The sequence below is a fragment of the Sebastes umbrosus genome, chromosome 1, assembly GCF_015220745.1.
Source record: "Sebastes umbrosus isolate fSebUmb1 chromosome 1, fSebUmb1.pri, whole genome shotgun sequence".
In the NCBI taxonomy this organism is placed as follows: Eukaryota; Metazoa; Chordata; class Actinopteri; order Perciformes; family Sebastidae; genus Sebastes; species Sebastes umbrosus.
This window is the reverse complement of record NC_051269.1, coordinates 20,996,209-21,014,199: the sequence shown is the minus strand read 5'-3', so window position 1 is coordinate 21,014,199 and position 17,991 is coordinate 20,996,209. Positions and strand designations below refer to the sequence as shown.

Genomic DNA, 17,991 nt, shown 5'->3' with positions numbered 1-17,991 from the left:
AAGCCCTCCTGGCCACTGACTGGGGAAAAGGGGCTAGTGGGCAGGCAGGCTGGCCTCCTAAAAATTACGTTCCCATACAACAAAACTGTAGTTTCATCCAGAAGACCGCTGTTTGTGTTTCATGTGAAACCAAAAGTCAATGTTGACTCATTTAAATTTATGTCTGTAACTTAATAATGTAACAAACATGCTTATTTTAAGCCAAACCATGATGTTTTACTAAACCTAACCAAGTAATTTTGTTGGCTAAACAAAACCAAGTAGTTTTGTTGCATTTTTGTTTTGTTTTGTTTCAATTTACAATGTTAACCTAGTGTTTAAAACTACGATTGCAATCCAGGAGAAAATATGTTTCCCTCGAAACGTGATTGAGAATGCACTTTAGTTGTATGGGAACATAATTGTGTAGGAGACAGGGTTGGAGCAGGAGGATGTGGGAGTCAGGTGACCAGGATTAATGGGGAAAGTCTGAAGGCATCTGGTGAACAGGTGGAGAATGGCTATAAAGCTTAATAGAGATGCAGAGAAAGTAGGAATGTGGCTGAAAGGAAGAACAGAGAGGCAGAATGGGCCTGAATAGAAGCAGATATTGTGACAGAGTGGATGTAATTAATCTTACAGTGCTAATGAGCCATTGTGCTAAAATAACTTGTTTTTTAACTTGTCTTTTTGTATACTGGGTCTGAGTTGAGGGCTGCAGTGGTTAGCACTGACACCTCACAGCAAGAGGGTCACAGGTTCAAACCCGGCTTGGGGCCTTTCTGTGTGGAGTTTGCATGTTCTCCTCGTGTTAGCGTGGGTTTTCTCCGGGTTCTTCGGCTTCCGCCCACAGTCCAAAAACATGCAGGTTATGTTAATATGTTGACTCTAAACTGCCCGTAGGTGTGAATGTGAACAAGAATGGTTGTCTGTCTCTATGTGTCTCTCAGCCCTGTGATAGGCTGGCGACCTGTCCACCTTTGTCCAATATCAGCTGGGATCGGCTCCAGCCCCCCTGCGATCCTGAATAAGGATAAGCGGTTACAGATAATGGATGGATGGATGGGTCTGATTACATCTCATGGTTACATGATTTTTGCTGTAAAAATGTGTCAGTTCATGAGACATTCAATTTAAAAATACTTTATTTGTCCCTTAAAGCAGCAGTGGGTAGAAATGGAGCAAATATGATTTTAAAAAGTTATTTTTATATAACGGTCACTATATCCTGAAAGTAGTGCATGAGACCGTAAATCTGAAAAAAATCATGTGCCCCAGTGTCCTCCGGTAATCCTAATGGCATATGCAAAATTTCACAGACCGGAAGAAAAAAACAATCAGAGCCGAGCTGGAGTTTTGCCGTCTCTGAGCAGCTGTCAATCAATCAAGTGGCTGACAGCTGCCTCCGTTGAATGAACAGCCAATAGGAATGCTCTCTCTCTCTCTGAAATGACCTGTGATTGGCCAAAGTCTCCCGTCACGGGCTAGATTTTTTAAAGCCTGAAAACAGAGTCATGAGGAGGTGCAGAAGTCTAGTTTTTCTCTCAGAACACTTGAATTATAATATGCTGAAAGGTTATTATGGAATTTATGCCCAATGATACCAAAAATATACTGCCTACTGCAGGTTTAAGGTGCAAACCAAGGCAAGCGAAGAATTAATCCACACATAAACACTATCTAAAAGTACAAAACAAGAAAAAAGTTGAAAGACACACAAGTTAATTATCTACAATATGTCAAAAAGTGCATTTATCAATCTATCACAGTAAACAGACCGTCTCTTTTACCAGCTGTTCACAAGATTGGTTGCTTCTGGAATAACACCAAAGGTACCTTTAGCTGTGCAGAGGCGATTTAAAATGATAAATGCTTGAGTGTGCCAGCTAGCTGTATGACTGACCTGTACACATATTCTGTTCCTACCCAGAAGGTAAACATGCATCATAAACGCCTCCCGTCCATCATTCCTCCACCCCAAACCACACAACACCATGAGTCAATGGATTGCCAGTTACAGTGATGCCTCAGTTACACTGGCAGGTACAAAGATTTCAAAATCTGGGTGGTACAGCACACTGCGGAGTCAATCTGATTTTAACCTGCAGGGGTGGAGGAGTATACAGACTTTTCAGGAGAAGTATATGGGCTGTTGAGGTGAAAGCAGCTCCTCTGAGTTGAAACCCGGAGCTGCTGATGAAAAGTTAATGGTACCAGTGAGCAGTCGCTACCCCCCGGGCAGCAGTAATGACAGGGTTGGACTCCATGTCAGGGACCACCAGCAGAGCTCCAGGCCAGGAGGCAAGCCTCACACTGCTGCCCAGCCCGGGGACTCCTCTGCCTGGGTATCCATCAGCTGACAGCTGGCTGCAGGAGCCGCAGCACTGAGGATGATGGGAAACTCCTTGAGCAGGTGACAGGGATTTATGTTCGATCTGGAACGGCGTCACATCGCATGGATTCTCTCCTGACCTTTCACCTCGGCTGTCGAAGGCTGTAATTCTTCTTCGTCGTGGAAACAGCTGAGGTCGAGATTAATCTGAATATATTCCAAATTGTTATGATTAAATTCATATAATTCAGCTCTGTTCAGCTCAGAGTGAGCTCAGTGAAGCTGTGTTTATACAGAGCTTTTTATATCACTTATAATCAGAATAAGATCAGACCAGTCAGATCACTGTCGATCAGAACTGTATAATAAGTCATAGTCAAGTCAATATCAGAGACTGTTTGACCACAGCTGTTGAGTTGGTGTTTAGATCTTCAATCATGAATTACAAACCTTATACTAGAAGCAAGTCAAGGTTCTTTAATTTAATTTGAAATAATCTGAGAAATTATCAGTGACATTAAAGGTGCTCTATATGATATTCAGAGCATTAATATAGCAGCAAACAACTATTGTCTATGTAAAGATATAGATAAATATAGGTAAAATAAAAAGTTCCTTTGAGGTTGAAAACATGCAAAAGTAAAAGCCAGGCAGGCACGAGGCAAAAAGTGTGGCTCTATGGATAGTAGTGTCAGCCAGTTTTCATCGACCAGCGCTATCATCAAGCCATCGGCATCAGCTGTACTTTGTGATGATTAACATGCTACATTAAGATGGTGAACATGTTAAACATTATACCTGCTAAACATCAGCACATACCATTGTCATTGTGAGCATGTTAGCATGCCAACATTAGCATTTCAACCTGGTCTCCTAAAAATTACATTCCCATACAATGAAACTGCATTATCAATTTTGAATTTGACGTATCACAAAAGTAATCAAAGCCCACCTAAGTCTGCATATAGGGAGGAGGTCGGTGTGGATGGATGGGTCAATCTGATATGGAGACCAGGAGACCGGTGTCCGTGTCCCATGTGACACCAAAATTAACATACTTTTTTTTTTACCCAAAACTTGATCTTTTACTAAACTTAACCAAGTAGTTTTGTAACCTAAACCTAAACGTAATTGAGAATGCAGTTTCAAAAGTGCCACGGTTAAAAAACTACAGTATAACGTTGATATACACGTATGTAGAAATGTTGATAGGCAACATATTGTTGGTTCAGAAAGTACTAAGAATGGGTCATGATTTTCGGATTTTCAAATAGTCATTAAATTATAAACAATCGAATAGTGTATGTGACTTTCGTCTTGTCTTAAAAAAAAAAAAGATCTTTAAAGAATGATTTAATAGTTCTCAGTGATTATCGAATAGTATTTTTGCTTGAAATGCAAAAATAGCCTCACCAGCCCTGTCCTGCAACAAAACTGCATTGTGAATTATGTTTCGAGGGAAACGTATATTGTCGCAGATTATGGTTGTTTTTGACGTATCACAAATATGTTTGTAACGATAGGCCAGTGATGTCCGCGTAGGGAGGTTGGGGTAATGGATGAGTCAAACAAACAAAAGATTTTCACCTAGGAGTCCGCTGTTTGTGTCATTTGTGAAACTCAAAGTCAACGTTCACTTATTTTAATAGGCAGTCCATAGTTTAAAGGACCAGTGTGTAACATTTAGGGGGATCTATTGGCAGAAATGTTTTCTTTAGTGTATAATCACCTGATAATAAGAATCATTGTTTTTCCATTAGCTTAGAATGAGCTGTTTATACAGTATCTACATAGGGAGCGGTTCCCTCTCTCCACCATGGATGTATTAAGTGAACTGGATACAGCTTTGGAAGCGGGGCCCCGTTCATTCCTATGAAAGTTGCTCAGTGGCGCATGAAGCCTAAATGGCTCGACTACTGTCTGGAAAGGTACCCGGATATTCCAGCGATCTTCCGCATCCATTGGGCCCTACTGGGCATGTCCGACATGGGCCCCGCTCTGTCACATGACTCGGTCACGGGTCACGTCACTTTGTCGTCACAGTCTGGGTCTCATTCACATGAGTGGAGGAAGGGAAATAACTCAGGATTCGGCTGTCAATGCATTTTACAACTTTAACAACCTAATGAATTGAATTAAATAAGGGCTATTAAAGTGTTCGTACTGGGGAGTTGATTCACCTCAAAAACAATTACCCGCTGAGTTACCGACGTCTCTTTCCCGATGTAAGTCTATGGCAAAAAGTATTTTTGGGCCCAATGCATCACGTGACTGACACAGAAGTTGTAGTACCACCGTTTGGCCACTACTTACTCTTACAACATCTGGCTCTAGAGAGGGCCATTCGTGGTTTTTGCAACAGCCACCATAGCTCTCCAACATGATTGGCATACAGGAGAGGCTTCGGTTGGTTGCAATCTCCTCATCTCACCGCTAAATACCTTTTGCATTTTGTTCTTTTGTTTTATTTCAATTCACAACATTATCCACGTGTTTAAAACTTTTTAAAACTGCTACCGTAATCTGGGAGAAAATAGGTTTCCGCTCGAAATGTAATTGAGAATGTAGTTTACTTGTATGGGAACGTAATTTTGTAGTAGACAGGGTTGGCCTCACATAGCTGCTAGTGTAGCAGTAGCCGATTACTTTATTTTAATGGATAGGTTGTGCTGCTCCATACAGATGCAGTAGTAAAATAATGGGGACTGACCAATCACAATCCTGTAGCCAAACTCTAAAGTACCTGGAGCTTGTATTCAGTATCATCTCCTTAGCAGAGCCCACATTCAGCTCCAGGAACTCGTCCCCAAAGCAGGCGAAGGGCTGCAGGTGAAGCAGCTCTATTTCTTCATCACTCATCTGTTCACATCTGCTGCCAAAGAGAACAAATGGAATCCATTTCCCTGACTTGTACACCAGATAAAGTCTCATGCACTGTTGATAAAAAAGCTCTCTGTGTTATCGTGTCTGTTTGGTTTTGGTTCCTTCACATATAGAAACTGAATCTGTGTATATCATGTTAGCAGGAGGCTTCGGGAGAAAAAACAGAAAAAGCCTTTGTGATAAAAATAATACAGATTACGTGAGAAGGTAGCCATGGATACAACATCCAGTCACCCTTGTCAGTGCATATATGGAGAGATTTATGTGTTTCCACCTCAAGTAGTTGTCTAAATGCTGTGTGTTGTGAGATAGCTGCAGTGTAGGTGGATCCTGACCCCGGGAAGTCACAGCGTTACATAAGCCTGATGGATTTGAATCACAGCCTCCATTTCATAATTAACATAAATACTGAAAAGTTTCTCTTGAAAACTGCATCGCATTCCAGCAGGACTGCCGATCAATGATTAGATCATGATTAAATCACTGATTTTGATTGGCTCCTGTTTTTTGCACGTTTTCATAGAAAACTCCCACATATGAGATGAGACCTCGTAAAAGCCTCCAGTTGAAGAATTAACATGTTAAGTGTGGTCACATTATTATGAAACATTCAAGGACAATTCTGCTTTTTACAACCTTTTTCATCATTATTATCCTTTATGACAATTTTTTACTCTGAAATCACTCCTTCGTTCCCGTCATTCACTCACCTCTACATAATGCTTCCTTAGTGACCATCATCACTGAGAGAAAGTACATGCCAAGGACACGGCTTGTTTTGTTCCACTGAAGGAGTTTTTGAAGGCACTATATAGTGATACATTTCTCTCTCAGAATTTAGACAAAAATGGACAGGAAGGATTTTGGACTCACCTTATGTTAATTTGTGATGTTACTAATAAAAATTGTGAATCACCTTGCTGATTCTAGTCGTTCAGTTCAGTTTGTTCATTTTTTTTCCAAGCCAAGCGATCGCAAATGTGCTCAAATGCAATTCAGTACACACATAAGTAAGCTATAAAATCACCATTCATATTTCTACTACTGCACTATATATTTTGCCTACTTGCTGCACATGTTCATATTGTATATATCTCAGTATATTTATATCTACCCCTTACTGTTTTTATAATTGTTTATTATGTGTATTACCACTATGTACATTATTCTGCACTTTATTGCTTTTTGCACTTCTGGTTGGATGCTAAACTACATTTTGTTGTCTCAGTGCTTGAACTTTGTGCAATAACAATAAAGTTAGTCAGTATTCTATAAAAAAAATAAGTCTATTGCTGATTCAAAATTTGATGCTCAGTTCAATACAATATTTGGCCCATACAAGCTTTGTTTATAAGGTTGATACCTCAGCAGCCAACTATCTGCTTCACTGACTGTTATCAGGCCATTAAATAGGCATTATTGTCACTATAAGCACCGTAGATGTGGGTCATTCAGGGCCTACTTCACCTTCTACATTGTAAAAGTGGAAGCCAAACTGGCAGCAGGCTGAATGTTTTTGGCATCATTGGGCAAAAATTCCATAACAACCTTTCAGCATATTGTAATTCAAGTGTTATAAGAGATAACTAGACTTCTGCACCTCCTCATGGCTCTGTTTTCAGGCTTTAAAAAATCTAGCTTGTGACGGGAGACTTTGGCCAATCACAGATCGTTTCAGAGAGAGAGCGTTCCTATTGGCTGTTCATTCAATGGTGGCAGCTGTCAATCACTCACACTCGTTCACTGTTTAGCTGTAAAATGAGAAAGTTTGCTCCTGCTGGTGGGCGGCATGGATGTATTAAGAGAACTGGATACAGCGTTGGAGGCTGGGCCCCGTTCATTCCTATGAAAGTTGCTCAGTGGCGCATGAAGCCAAAATGGCTCGACTTCCGCCTGGAAAAGTACCCAGATCTTCTGGCAATCTTCCGCATCCATTGGGCCTATGGAGCAGACGCAGTAGCATCCGCTTGGTCACATGACTCGGTCACTGGGTCACAACCGTCATGGTTTCATCATGGCTTGCTAACTCCGCCTCCCAGTCCTCGCTTCAGCCTCAGTCTGGGTCTCATTCCCATGAACGGAGGAAATCAACGGAGAAATAACTCTGGATTCGGCTATTCATGCATTTTACAACTTTTAGGACCTAATGATTTAAATAAGGGCTATTCAAGTGTTCATACTGGGAAGTTGGTTTACCTCAAAAAAAATGATCCGCTTAGTTACAGACGTCTGTTTCCGATTGTAAGTCTATTGGAAAAAGTCCTTTCGGGCCCAATGGCATCATATGACAGACACAGAAGTTGTAGTACCGGCATTTGGCCACTACGAAAATTGGGATCAATGACTGGCGCTCTTCCTGGGGGCTTGGTGGGCGGTGTTTGGTATTACCTCAACTGATCTCAACATGGCTGCCGTGACACAAACATTCCCATTTTAACAGCTAAACAGTACACTACAAGATGTTTCTGAAAACATTTGAGGTGAGAAATAGGCATTACAGTAAACTTTATATTGATTCATGTTTGATCAGCGCTGCCTAGTTTGACTGTTTGATCAGAGTTTTTGAGTGATTGACAGCTGCTCAGAGACGGCAGGCTATGAAAATAAAGTTTTTTTGATAATATATGTTCCAGGGTTGTGCAGTGGTTAGCACCGCCGCCTCACAGAGGGGTCACAGGTTCAAACCTGGCTTGGGGCCCTTCCGTGTGCCGTCTTCATCTTCTCCCCCGTGTTAGCGTGGGTTTTCTCCGGGTTCCTCGGCTTCCTCCCACAGTCCAAAGACATGCAGGTTAGGTTCATTGTTGACTCTAAATTGCCCGTAGGTGTGAAAGTGAGTGTGAATGGTTGTGTGTCTCTATGTGTCTCTCAGCCCTGTGATAGTCTGGCGACCTGTTACCTACAGATAATGCTCCAATTCTACCCACTGCTGCTTTAAAGCAACACGTTCTAACATGCTGTAAAACTGAATGAAACATTAGATTTTGAATACAAACAAAAAGACTTACAAGACCACCTAATTAAGTTTACGGAAAAACATTGTGTTTTGGCTTAAAATAACTATGTTGTGAAACTTGTGATGCTTGAAACGCTTGTGAACACAGGATGCAAACCCCAGGGGTGAAAACTCTATGTTTGGTGTCCCATCCATGATCCCTGACCTCCACCTCATAGGTAGATTCATGCTCTCTGCACTACAGCGCCTGACTTCTAATTCTGTCATTATAACTGCAGTCACTAGAGGTCGCTGTCATGTTCTTATATACCTTCTTTCGGTGATCTACCATGTGAATGATAAAACCTAACATTGGGTGTAGTAGGCCCCTATTGACCCACATCTACGGTCTTTAATGCGACGGCATTATTAGCATAACGGCTATTTAATAGCGTGATAATAGTTTAATCGCCTGGGCAGAGTTATCATCATGATTGTGTCTCTGGAAGTAGTAATGTGTTGTATATATAACAGCTGACCTAACAATGGCAGTCCAGTCAGTTCAGTTTGAAGATTCGGTGTTAAAGTTTCATTCATACGAGTTCTGAACCTCCAAAAGATTAATCCTCTGAAGACCCTTGAACGTCTGAACTAAACTTCACGAGAATCCATCCAACAGTTATCGACGTATTTTACTCTGAACCAAAGTGTTCAGAGCCACGCAGCTAAAAATAATACAGGAAATCTGAAGTCCTGTCTTCATGAAATTCAGCCACAGCTGCTCAGTGCTGCAGTAACTCTGAGCTGCAGGTGGAATCGCTCTTTCGTATCCGTGAAACTGCAGGGCAGAAGCACCAATAACACATCACACAGTGATGTATGACGCTATTATACTGCAGACAGAAGATCCGTCAGCATCCTGCTTTAATCTGTCCTGCACCGTGCTCTTCTTTTAATACAGCTTACAAAGATTTCTTCCATTAACACTTTTCTTTAATGGAATCTCATTCATACATGTCTAATATTATTCTGGTTTTATTGTTGGTGTGAAAGGATGAGTTCAAGCCATAAGTTTCATTTCAGCTGAAAGAAGCAACTGAGGCGAGCTGATTTAAAGGCAGGAAAATGTAAATGAGTCATACAAGACTGGTGGGGCTGGTCACATGTTCTGGTTGAACATGAAGTGACAAGCAGTGGTGTAATGTAACTAAGTACATGTACTCAAATACTGTACTTCAGTACAATTTTAAGTACTTGTACTTTACTTGAGTATTTCCATTTTATGATACTTTATACTTGTACTCTGCTACATTTACTTTAAAGCTTTAGTTACCAGTTACTTTGCATATTTACATTTTTAATACAAAACATCAAATCAGCTAATAAATGATGCTTTATTATTAAAGGTTGAGCTACCCAGCAATATATAAAGTAGTTCAAATTAGCTCCACCTGCAACATTAAAGTGATGAACACATTAGTACATTAATAATTATAATCCAGTGATATAATACAGTATATATGATTCTGAAATGGGCCATTCTGCACAATGAATATGTTTACTTTTGGTACTTAAGGTATATTTTAATGCTAATACTTGTGTACTTTTACTTGAGTTAGATTTTGAATGTAGGACTTCCACTCGCAGTTGGATGCAACGCCTCTCAGCAAATGGATATGAGATTCAGAGAGGCTGCGGCAACTGAGGCTGTCAAAAAGACACTTTGGGAAGATTTCAAGTGATCAGTCTCCTGTGCCTCTGTGTGTGTGTGTGTGTGTGTGTGTGTGTGTGTGTGTGTGTGTGTGTGTGAGCTCCTGCTGCCTCTGAAGCCATGAACAGATGGAGAGGTGACTTTTTTGCCCTGAACTGCATCTCTCAGGACACTCTCCCTCCAGGCTCTGGAACGCCTCCAGCAACTAAATAAATGTAGACGGTTGAGGTTACGGATCAAGGGCCCCATTCATAACACTAAATGGTCAAGTCAGGAGAAACTTTTAGATATAGTGGCAATGTCAGTCCCAGGTAATTATTTATTATTAAATAATAATAACTAATTATTTTCCGACCTCTTATCGTCATAATTGACCCTTCGCTAAGTCCCGCCCCTCGAACGCAGACTGATCAATCATAGCGTAGCATCGGCTAGCAACGATGCGGCTCTGCTCCATAGACTTGGATTTTGAGCTAGTCATGCTTAAACGTTGTGTAATAGTGATACTAGTTACCCAGAGAGGTTGGCTGGAGATATACATTTCTAAAACGTTACTTTTCGACGTAAAAACCTGCTAGCTACTGAAGGTATACTGAATGTATACAGCGTTGCTTTTGCTTGTTAATCATTTTAACAGTGAATAAAGACCTACCCGGCTTTACAGGAACAGTGTTGTTCCTTAATTTCATTGTCTTCTGTCTCGATCACCAGGTGATGGTGGTTCACTTTTACACGGTGATCTGTATCTTTAGCTTCTATCTTTATCTTTTTAACCTGTTTTTGCTGCTGAATCAGTTTTTACATCCTGACATATCCTCCATATTGCAGACCCTTCTGCCTGCTTCTCTCTTGTCTCTGACCAAACAATGAGTATCCGGACAGGCAGCATGAGCCTCCTAAAGCTTTCTATGAAACTGAAAAATGTACTTAAATCATTTCAAAGACTTGTCTCCGATCAAAAAGATGGAACTGGAGTTCCTCACCCATCAGTTAGTCATCAAACCAACAGTTAATTTAAAGGCACAATAAGTAGGATTTGTCGGTTGCGGTTTGTAAACAAAACATTAAACATTGTCCCCTCCTCCCCGGCTCAACGAGGGTTACGGTGCTCGCCAGCGGGTGAAGGTCAACCCCAGATTCACTCTCGTTTTAGAACGAGCTTCTTTGGCGTTTCGTCCGCCTCTTGGATGCGTGCTTATGATCTGGCACCATGGTTGCTACGTTTTTATAGAGGTTGACGCCCAGAACCGTCCCGAACACAGCAAAATAAGAAAATCCACGCAGAGGTTGGCAAGGTCTCTGCATATACAGACACTTCCATGCCCTTCTAGTGGGTCAAGTGATGATTGAGAGGGATTATTTTTGAATCAGTCTATACTTTGTTTTTTAGTAAAATCGTACTCATTGTGCCTTTAAGTTAAATAAAGCTGATTTCATGGCCATCACCTGGTGTATTTGGTGTTATAGATGGAACACACCAAACATCTAACCCTGACCCTACAGGTGTCCTCTTTACATTTTGTGTCTTACAGTTTATTCTGAGTTTGGTGGACGTCCCTCAGTCTCTGTCTCCTCCTCGTCCTCTCAAGCGCTCGACTTGTCAGCGTCTCTTTAGATTAAATGTTCAGCTCTCCTGCCTTTCGTGCCTCTGACAGACTCTGCAGGATGTATTGACAATAGATACACAGGTGTGTTGTGACAACAGCGGGTTGAGGAGGGGAGGCGGAGGAATGCAGCGAATCAGGCAGGTGAGTCCTGACACGGCACATTCCTCTGATCGGATTCACAGCAGGAGGGTGGAGGGATCTCAATGTTACATAAACTTAACAGACTTTGAAAGTTCATTAAATTCCCAACTTTCACTAAAACATATGATCAAATGATGAGAATTTCTCTGTAAGCTCTGTAAGTCAAAACTAAAACTAATTAAAACTTTATACTCCTCTGTGGTTTGTTCACACAAAAATAGTATCTGCCGTCTTCGAACTTAAGCAAGTTTGTTTCAACTATGAATCACTAACAACTTGAACCAACTACCTAAAGCAGTGATTCTCAAATTGGGGTCCAGGGACCCCCAGTGAAATTATTAGCTACAAACAATGAAATTGTGCTGTATCATTAAAGAGTACATATCTACAGATGGGGACCATTTACACCAATAAAACAGGCATATTGTGTCCATTACTCCCACCCACGTTAGCTTTGGGCCAATAGAAACTCATGAATCAGTCACTTCACTAAAGACGCGATGAACCACTCCTGCAGCTGCTTAGCTTAGCTTATTAGCCAGCTAGCTAGCTGGCGAGCATGGAAAAAATATTTGAGTCAGTCCACATCGTCAAGTGATGCTTAGACCAAACTGGCTAAACATTACTTATTGCTATTATTATAAGTAGAACATAGTGGAGCATTTAGCAGCTAAACAGACAGATGTTTCCTTCAGGAATTGGTGGAGACCAAAAACAGAGCTAAAAGAGTGAATTGTGTGTTTAAAGTCAATAGACGGACACAATCACAAGTCCATATAAATGATAAAGCCGTATCTGCTGAATGTGTAAATAAGTTTGTTAACAGATTCACCTTATCAACTTTACATGGTGATAATATGTCAGTGTTGTGTATAAAGCTTGTTTCTGATGCCCCTAAATGGCCCAAAACAGTTATTGCAGGTTCAGGTATCATGTCTCATTGCATTAATAATACAGGAAATTAACATAGCATTTATTTTTTGTTAGAATACTGTTATTATGGAAAGTACTTACATTTTTTCTTTTTTTTCCTGGTTGGAGAACATTAAGGAACAGTGTGTAACTCTTAGGGGGATTTATTGTCCAAAATGGAATATAATATTAATAAGTATATATATTTTTTGTGTATAATAACCAGAAAATAAGAATTTTTGTGTTTTCATTACCTTAGAATGAGCTGTTTATATCTACATAAGGAGTGGGTTCTCTGCACAGAGCCGGACGCCATGTTTCTACAGTAGCCCAGAATGGACAAACTAAACACTGTTTTGGGCTGGAGTCAATAACGTTACTCGCTCCTGTCGCCGCCACTCTCTCGCTTTCTTGCTTCACCACTCACTTCCCTCGTACACACACTCTACACACTGGCTCTGTCCCAAATGACCTATGCTGCTCTTACAACAACTGGCTCTGGAGAGGCTCTAGATTCATGTTTTTGCGTCAGACACCGTAGTTGTCTTACACGATTGGCACACAGGAGAAGTTTCAGTTGGTTGCAATCTGCAACCTCACCGCTAAGTACCGCCAGATCCTACACACTGCTCCTTTAAGACTTCATTGTTCCCTCACTTTTGAAATGAACCCTTTCAAGAACAAAGCATCTGTAAAAAACAACAAAAAAAACAGATATTAACATAATTCAGGCAGAAATTATAATAATATATAATAATTCCTTCCAAAATATATAACTTAAATATTTAGACCTAAAAATAATTTGTAGGAGAATAGGTTGAAGCTGGTTGGTGGTGACTGACGGTGACTTTGGGAACAATTCTGAGAATCAGTAGCTCTCCTTCTTCTGCAGTCAGTTCGTATTGAAAGTGAGGCAGTGTACTGTGCTGTTAAATGGCAGCTTTAACCACCTCTCTGCCTCTCTGTCATTAGCATAGCGTAGGAGGCAGAGCTGATTGAGTGGCCAGTTGGCAGTCAGAGAGAAATTTCTTTTCAGATTCTTTGTTCATGTTCTGCATTTGGATCAGAAAAAAATCCACCACACATGAGCACAAACAGTCCCATCAAGGTATAATCTTCATCTCTTACTGATAGTGATGTGATCAATGCTTTTCATAACTACATATTAAAGGCTTTAAGCATATCATAGGAGCGCTTATGTAGATTGAACCAAAACAGCAGTTGAAAAAACAACTTCCACAACACACCCATCAACCTCCATAAAACCTTTGAAAGGACAAGTATATGTTCCTCTCTAAAGGTTAAATACATATCAAGATACTGTACATGATCATGATCCAACAATGATTCAATACACCGCTATTCAAGGCAGACTCTATGTTATTTGGCTCAGCTGAGATTAAATTTGATATGTGTCATTGTATAGTCAAATTAAAGTGTTTTAATTCGAACTGAGGGTAACACTTTTTTTTTAAGAAAATAAACATTCCCCTTTATTTAAAGTATTTAATAAAAAACGTACCTCCAAACTTGTGTCTACCACACCAATAATATACACAATCAACAGTAATATCCTTCCCATAATTTGACTTGTGTAGCATTTATAACGGCAGGGGTAAGGTAAATGCATTCACAGACAACACAAACCTATTTTTATGAATCCTTTTTTAAAAAAAAACTTAATTAATTAAAGTTATGAATGAGAAATGAGAAACTAACTCATAGTTTTGATTTGTCAAAAGTGTGTGAAATTTGACTGATGTCGCTGATATTTTCAGCAGTCCTAACTTTTCATCTATTAATTTATTTTTCTGGCATAAATGGGCCCCCATACATTGGTCAAGAGTACACCTTGAAGTATCACATCAAGTAAAATATATTGTAATTGTTTTAAACCAGCATCACATTTTACAGGCCCACATCAACCACAGTTCCTGACCCAGCTCAGTACTCACTAAATATTACAACTTTCATCTGAAAATTTTACGAATTTTTTTCCTCATAATAGGTTGACTTAATTTATTTTTCAATTTTTTTGAAATAGTACTACTTTTTTTCTTTGTCAAAATATAACAACTTCAGTTTCAAAATATTAAAACTTTTTTACACGTCGACTTAAACTAGAAATTGTATCACTTCTTTCTCTAGATGCTAAGACCCTTTTCTGGAAATAGTATGACTTTTTTTTTTTTTTTAAATATTATGACTTTATTCATGACATATTACAACTTTATTCTTGAAATATTATGACTTTATTCATGACATATTACAACTTTATTCTTGAAATATTATGACTTTATTCATGACATATTACAAATTTATTCTTGAAAAAAATACATTATTTTTGAAATATTATGACTTTTTCTTCAATGTATTTCCACTTTATTCTCGAAATCTGTAATTTTATTCGACTTAATCTAAAAATATTGCCCGACCTTTTCCTGGAAATAATGACTTTGTTCTATTATGATTTTAATATTGAAATATTATGACTTTTTCCTCAACGTATTTCGACTTTATTCTCGAAATCTGTAATTTGTTTTACCCTGACAATAACAATCCTTCCTCTCAATATCTTATCTTAGAAAAAGATTATTACTTTTATTGTTAAAATATTACGACTTGTAACTCAAAATATTACGTTGTTACGTTATTTTATTACATTTTTCGCAAAATAAAATACTTCATTCGACTTGAATCTAGAAATATTGTCCGACCTTTTCCTGTAAATAATGACTTTATTCTTGAAATATTATGATTTTAATCTTGAAATATTATGACTTTTTCCTCAAAATATCAGTTGTTATGTTGTTTCTTTTTTTTCTTTTTCTTTTTTTTTTTTTTTTTTACATTTTTCGTAAAATAAAATACTTTATTCGACATAATCTAGAAATATTATCCAACCTTTTCCTGGAAATAATGACTTTATTCTTGAAATATTATGATTCTAATCTTTTAATATTATGACTTTTTCCTCAATGTATTTTGTCTTTATAGTCAACAAAAGTATTTTCCCCTAACACTGGCAATCCTCCCTCTTGCAGTAATGAGCTTCCATACATCTCTCCAGACTACATCCAGATGTTGATTTCTTATTCTCTTCTCAGATGATTCTTCCTCTCTAGTTTCCAGATCTTCAAGCAGCCTCATGGATCCTCACCTCCAGGGCTGATGTCGATAGCAACATAGCAACTCTGTTTCTGCCTTGATTACCTAATTATTTCATAGATCCACCTTAAAAAGAAGCAGGGTAATCCCGGGGCTGGTCCCTCCCTCCCTCTCTCTCTCTCTCTCTCTCCCTCTCTCTTTCACTCCCCTCTCTCTCCCTGCTCCCCCCAGCCTCTCTAGCTCAGCCAGGAAAAGACGCTGCTGACCCGGACTTTGGGTCTTTTTCTCTGGTCCCCTGTTGTTGAATGTGTCGGACACAAACAGTCCCACCCACCCACTGGATCTTGCTCTTTGTTACCACAGCCTTGTATACCAGGAGAGAGAGAGATTAAGGGGGGACTTTCTTCCTCTTTTTAGCGGATTGATTTGTGTCTGAGTCTGGATTGTTGTTCTTCCTCTGGAGGGGCTGCTGCAGGACCACAGCCGAGGCTTCTTCTTCTTCCTCCTCCTCCTCTCATGTAATTACTGTCAAACAAACTGCTTTTCAAACGGACGTTGAACATCTATTTCTCCAGCACTGCAGTTGTCAAGTTGGAGCCCTGCTGTGAAATGGACAAACCCCTCTAAAACAGCCAGCCTGCTGCTCCTATACCTCTCTACCAACACTACCACAACCACAGAGCACCAACACAACACAGGATCACCCAACTGGAGGTAACGTCTATGTCTCTCTGTGTGTGTTTTATTAAACTTTAATCCACCACAGGTCTCTTTTTCAGCTCACTTGTGGCTGACAGACGCAACACACACCATCACCGTCGTTTTGTCTGCCGGTTTCCCCGTTTAAAGTGTTTTTTTAAGGGTGTTTTTAGAGGTTGAGTCTCGTCGTGTCCCCGGTTGTCCGCACTGCTTTTATAGCATCCGGGTAACTGATCTCAACCGCTGTTTCATTACCTTGACACCCACTTATTAGTAGCAGCAACTACACAACACACATTTTAGACTGTTTCTACAGGTGTTAACGTACAACTATAGCTGCTCAGAGACATTATAACCTATATTTTATTGTATTTATTAGGAGATTAATCACAATAGTGTCTCAAAAACCCTTTAAGGCACGTTTTCTACCGTTTCTCCTCGTCAAAAAACGTCCCGGCAGTTAGCTCTCTAGTCTGCAGTCAACGGCTGTCAAGACTCCATTCAAAAAACGAGGACTTTAAACGACCAACTTGCATCGCTTTTAGACACATTAAAACATACACCGTGGCAATGTACGATGGTTTTGGAAATAAAAGCTTATATAATACATCGAATAGCACTTAATTATGCTAAAATATCAACTTTTTAGACATGTTATACGCAGTGCTCACTGGGCTTTTGTCGCCCAACGGCTGTGTATTTTCCAGCTAGAGGACGACTGTGTGAGTGCGTTATCAGTTACTAAAGTTATAATTTTAGTATAATAAGATGTTTGTATGTGTACTAGAGGCATGCCGAATTGAAGAGATGTTACTAGTGATTGCTAAAAGCAGGTTTAAAATGTATAAAATATGTAAAGTCGTATATTTAACGAGGACTTGTTGTGTAAATAGTCAGATTGTGAATGGGGCTTTTGTGCCGTTGTGTCTCCCCGGGCGACACAACGGCGCGTATTGCAGTGGTTGCGAGGCAGGAATCATCAGACCGCCTGCGGATGTCTCTCTGCGAGTGTCTGGAAACAGTTTGCTCATAGTCCCCCTGCCTACAGTGTTTTGTTTTCCGAGTGATACTGCCCTTAGTAACCAAAAGAACACCCTTTTTGTCATCGTCAGTGAATTACACGGTTCTCTGGTAACTTCCTTACACAAAAAGGAGGCTGTTTTTTCAGCGAACACTGGTTGCTGCGGTGGTTGTTGCTCCGGACTTCATGTCTGAATGTGTGTGACTCTCTGGTGTCCTCTCTCTGTCTCACTGTCGTCATGACTGCGGTGCCTTTCAGGATGAGCTTGTTCAGCTTGTTGGAGTGGTTTGCCCACATTTAGTGCAACACATTGTAAATAGTAAGGCTACTTCTGCTTTCCAGGCGGTCACAATGACGGTGACGAGGGTGGAGGAGAAAGAAATCGTTACCGAGCTCGTTTTATTCTAATTAACGAGGCGTTCAGCTGAAGAAGAAGAAGAACCGTCCTTACGTCATCTTGCAAAAGATGGGCGGATGAGCAACAGTAGCTGCTCTGCTGCTCCTTTTTTTCCTCCTCTCCTCTCCTCTCCTCTCATTTCATCCATCTCCCTTCTTCTTCTTCATCCCCCTCCTCCTCCTCCTCCTCCTCCTCTCTATCTGGGTGTGTCCTGCCTTATTGCGTTAGGAAGGAGGGGGGATCCCGCATCTTGGCTTCATGGTGACTCC

General features: G+C 40.1%; 1 protein-coding gene across 5 annotated transcripts in view; it reads left to right on the top strand.

Annotated features, from left to right (window-relative positions):
• Positions 1 to 15,796: 15,796 nt before the first annotated feature.
• Positions 15,797 to 17,991, top strand: part of LOC119494790 (plasma membrane calcium-transporting ATPase 1-like) — a 116,716-nt gene continuing 114,521 nt past the window's right edge. For 2 of the 5 annotated variants that reach the window (XM_037780971.1, XM_037780954.1), the window contains exon 1: positions 15,797 to 16,319. The gene's annotated coding sequence lies outside the window, so the exon portion shown is untranslated. The remainder of the gene's footprint in view (positions 16,320 to 17,991) is intronic. The other 3 variants (XM_037780962.1, XM_037780928.1, XM_037780981.1) reach the window with 2 other exon arrangements.